This window comes from Tachyglossus aculeatus, chromosome 3 (genome assembly GCF_015852505.1).
Source record: "Tachyglossus aculeatus isolate mTacAcu1 chromosome 3, mTacAcu1.pri, whole genome shotgun sequence".
Lineage (NCBI taxonomy): Eukaryota > Metazoa > Chordata > Mammalia > Monotremata > Tachyglossidae > Tachyglossus > Tachyglossus aculeatus.
In genome coordinates, this window is record NC_052068.1 from 40,027,330 (window position 1) to 40,032,136 (window position 4,807).

The window sequence follows — 4,807 nt, forward strand, 5'->3', positions numbered from 1 at the left end:
GACATAATGCTATGGGGCTGGGAGGGAAGATGAATAAAGGGAGCAACGCAGAAAGGAGTGGAAGAAGAGGAAAGGAGAGCTTAGTAAGGAAAGGCCTCTTGCAGGAGATATGCCTTCAGTAAGGCTTTGAGGGTTGGGAACAGTAATTGTCTGTCAGATATGAGGAGGGAGGGCATTCCAGGCCAGAGGCAGGAAGTGGGCGAGGGGTCGGCATCTAGATAGATGAGATCGAGTTACAGTGAGAATATTAGCCTTAGAGGAGTGAAATGTGTGGGCTGGGTTGTAATAAGAGAGTAGCAAGGTGAATCTATAGACATTTTCTACCTGTACCACCTGCTGGGTCAATATGTGAAATGTCACCCTTGTGTGAAAAGATTATTTTCATTTGTCTTGACCTTCAGGCCTTTAACCATCAGTTGGTGCCTTCTAAACCCTGTGTGGTGATCTGATCCAATCTCATGTGATGATAATTGAAAAATGGTTAGATAATGATGGGGAGTAATAAGCTATTTGTTCTTATGGATTCTTGAGAGCCCATTTTCTCTGGTAGAGCAAGTGACAACTAGACCCTTAATAAGATTAGCTACCTAGAAAAGCAGCATGGTTTAGTGGAAAGAGCCCGGGGTTGGGAGTCAGAGGATGTGGGTTCTAATCCCAGCTCCACCGTTTGTCTGCTGTGTGACCTTGGGCAAGACACTTAACTTCTCTGGGCCTCAATGACCTCATCTGTGAAATGGGTATTAAAACTGTGAGCCCCACGTGGGACAATCTGATTACCCTGAATCGATCCCAGTGCTTAGAACAGTGCTTGACACATAGTAAGCACTTAAGAAATACCATAATAATAATTATTATTATTACTTGTAATAGCTTCAGATAGAACTGAGGTTTTCTTTCTGATCTTCTATCAATCAATCAATCAATCATATTTATTGAGTGCTTACTGTGTGCAGAGCACTGTACTAAGCGCTTGGGAAGTACAAGTTGGCAACATATAGAGGCAGTCCCTACCCAACAGTGGGCTCACGGTCTAGAAGGGGGAGACAGAGAGCAAAACCAAACATACTAACAAAATAAAATAAATAGAATAGATATGTACAAGATAAATAAATAGAGTAATAAATATGTACAAACATATATATATATATATAGGTGCTGTGGGGAAGGGAAGGAGGTAAGATGTGGGGATGGAGAGGGGGATGAGGGGGAGAGGAAGGAAGGGGCTCAGTCTGGGAAGGCCTCCTGGAAGAGGTGAGCTCTCAGTAGGGCCTTGAAGGGAGGAAGAGAGCTAGCTTGGCGGATGGGCAGAGGGAGGGCATTCCAGGCCCGGGGATCTTCTACTGCCAGGAGTTACTCTCCCCCTCTTCAAAGCATTATTGAAAACATATCTCCTCCAAGAGGCCTTCCCAGACTAAGCCCCATTTTCCTCATCTCCCACTCCCATAAACCCCGCAGCACTTATGCATATATCTATAATTTTGTTTATTTATATTGCTGTCTGTTTATTTGCATTGACATCTGTCTCCCCCCTCTAGACTTTGAGCTCATTGTGGGCAGGGATTGTCACTGTTAACTGTTGTATTGTACTTTCCCAAGTGCTCTGCACACAGTAAGCGCTTAATAAATGTGAGTGAACAAATGAGGAGCAGTGTGGCTTAATGGGTTGAACACATCTTGGAGTCAGATAATTTGGGTTCTAATTTCAGCTCTGCCAGTTGTCTGCTTATTATCTTATAACTACTCCAGTGCTTAGCAAATATCAAGGAATCACATTTATTGAGCACTCACTGAGTGCAGAGCCTTGTACTAAGCACTTAAATAGTAACTACATTGTATAATCAATGAATTATACATTCAAAATCAATGGTATTTATTTAGTGCTCACTCTGAGGAAATTCATTTGGTCTTGAAAGTTTACTCTGTAAGAGACAGAATGTGTCCTAGTGGAAGGCCTAGAGCCTGGACATGTGAATCAGTGGCATCTAACCCCTGCTCCACCCCTTGCGTGCTGTGTGACCTTGGACAAGACACAACTTCTCAGTGCCTCAGTTTCCTTATCTTTAAAATGGGGATTCAATATCTGTTCTCACTTCCACTCATTCATGCAATCATATTTATTGAGCAATTACTGTGTGCAGAGTATTGTACTAAGTGCTTGGGAGAGTACAATACGACAATAAGTGGACTCATTCCTTGCCCACAACAAGCATATAATCTAGAGAGAGAGACAGACAATAATACAAATAAATAAATTACAGATAGGTACATAAATATTCTATTCATTTTGTTAATGATGTGCATGTAGCTTTAATTCTATTTATTCTGATGACTCGACACCTGTCCACATGTTTTGTTTTGTTGTCTTTCTCCCCCTTCTAGACTGTGAGCCTGTTGTTGGGTAGGGACTGTCTCTATATGTCACCAACTTGTACTTTCCAGGTGCTTAGTACAGTGCTCTGAACACAGTAAGTGCTTAATAAATGCGATTGAATGAAATGTTGTGGAGCTGGGAGGGGGTGATAATAAAGGGAGCAAGTCAGGGTGACGCAGAAGAGAGTGGCAAAAGAGGAAAGGAGGGTTTAGTCAGAGAAGGCCTCTTGGAAAAGATGCTCCTTCAATAAGACTTTGAATGGGAGGAGAGTAATTTGTCGGATTTGAGGAGGGAACGTGTTCCAGGCCTGAGGGGTCGGTGGCAAGGGACAGTGGCGAGATACATGGGAATGAGGCATGTTGAGGTTAGCATTAGAGGAGCGAAGTTTGCAAGCTGGGTTGCAAGTTGAGGTAAGAGGGAGCATGGTGATTGACTGCTTTGAAGCCAATGGTGCGGAGTTTTTGTTTGATGCGGAGGTGGATGGGCAATCACTAGAGATTTTAGAGAAGTGGGGAAAAATGGCCTGAATGCTTTTGTAGAAAATGATCCGGGGAGCAGAGTGAAGTATGGACTGGAGTGGGGAAAGACAGTCAGGAAGGTCAGCGAGGAGGCTGTTACAGTAATCGAGGCAGAATAGGATAAGTGATTGTATTAATATGGTAGCAGTTTGGATGGAGACTTAACGGTATATTTTAGTGATGTTGTGAAGCTGAAACCGACAGAATTTGTGATGGATTGAATATGTGGGTTGAATAAGATAGAGGAGTCAAGGATAATGACAAGGCTTGTGAGACAAAAAGGTTGGTGGTGCCATCTACAATCATGGGAAAATGAAGGGGAGGATGGGGTTTTTGTGGGAAGAAAAGGAGTTCTGTTATGAACATGTTAAGCTTGAGGTGATGGGAGGACATCCAAGGTTTAATTCTATTTGTTCTGACTATTTTGACACCTGTCTACATGTTTTGTTTTGTTGTCTGTCTCCCCCTTCTAGACTGTGAGCCCATTGTTGGGTAGGGACCGTCTCTATATGTTACCGACCTGTATTTCCCAAGCACTTAGTACAGTGCTCTGCACACAGTAAGCACTCAATAAATACGATTGAATGAATGAATCCAAGTAGAGGTGTCTTGAAGACAGGAGGAAATGTGAAACTGCAGAGAGGGAGAGTGACCAGGACTGGAGTTGTAGATTTGGGTATCATCTGCATAGAGGTGGAAGTTGAAGCCACAGGAGCAAATGAGTTCTCCAAGGGAGTGGGTGTAGATGGAAAATAGAAGGGGACTCAGAACTGAACCTTGAGGCACTCCCACAGTTAGGGGATGGGAGGCAGAGGAGGAGTTTGCGAAGGAGACTGTGGCTGGCCAGGAGATAAGATGAGAACCAGGAGAGGTGCCAGTGAAGCTGAGGTTGGATAATGTTTGCAGGAGAAGGGGATGGTGGACAGTGTCAAAAGCAACTGAGGGGCTGAGGAGGATTAGGATGGAGTAGAAGCCATTGGATTTGGCAAGAAGGAGATCACTGGTGACCTCTACTACTCAGACTGTGAGCCCCATACGGGAAAGACATTGTGTCTGACCTGATTAACATGTATCTATCCCAGGATTTAGAACAATGTTTGACACATAGTCAGTACTTAACAAATACAATAATAAAACAACAATAATGAGGGTGCATGAATCAATTCTGTCTTTCTCCCAAGAATAAACCATTTCTTATCCTCCCTAGTCCATTAACTCATATACCCATTCCCAATCATTCACTTCGACTTACCCTTCCTCATATGTCTTGGCTTATTCTGTTGAGTCATCTCTGACCCATAGCAATGCCATGGACACATTTCTCCCAGAAAGCCCCATCTCCATCTGCAATCGTTCTGGTAGTGTACCCATAGAGTTTTCTTGGTAAAAATATGGAAATGCTTTACAATTATCTCCTTCCACACAGTAAAGTTGAGTCTCCACCCTCGACTCCCATGCCGCTGCTGCCCAGCACAGGTGAGTCTTGACTTGTAGCAGATTGCCTTCCACTCACTAGCCACTGCCCAAGCTAGGAATGGAATGGGTAGGCCTCTGCTTGACTCTCCCTCCCGTAGTCGAGACTGGTAGAGTACTGGAAACTCTCAAGGTATGGCCCTGAGAGGGGCCCTTCCTCATAGTCTCCCTTAAATCTTTCTTCACTATTAGGCCTTCTTTCCATAAATTAATTTGCAAGGAAAGGAGTTGACTAGGGGAGAATGAAGTGAATGAACCCTGAATTCAAACTGACATCTTTTAGAGAGTCACAGTAAGGAAACTACTTCTTTTGGGTAGAACTTTGTGTTTCAATCCATCAAGCAAGCAATCATATTTATTGAGTGCTTACTCTAAGGAGAGCACTGTACTAAGCATGCGGGAAAGTACAGTGTAACAGAGTTGATAGACATGTTGCTTGCTCACA

The 4,807-nt window shown here is 43.5% G+C and overlaps 1 non-coding gene across 1 annotated transcript; it reads right to left on the bottom strand.

The window, feature by feature from the left end:
* Nucleotides 1–4,375: 4,375 nt before the first annotated feature.
* LOC119926045 lies at nt 4,376–4,513 on the bottom strand. Its single transcript, XR_005449962.1, has one exon. It is a non-coding gene; the product is annotated as a small nucleolar RNA SNORA7 (small nucleolar RNA).
* Between the last annotated feature and the right edge of the window lie 294 nt (nt 4,514–4,807).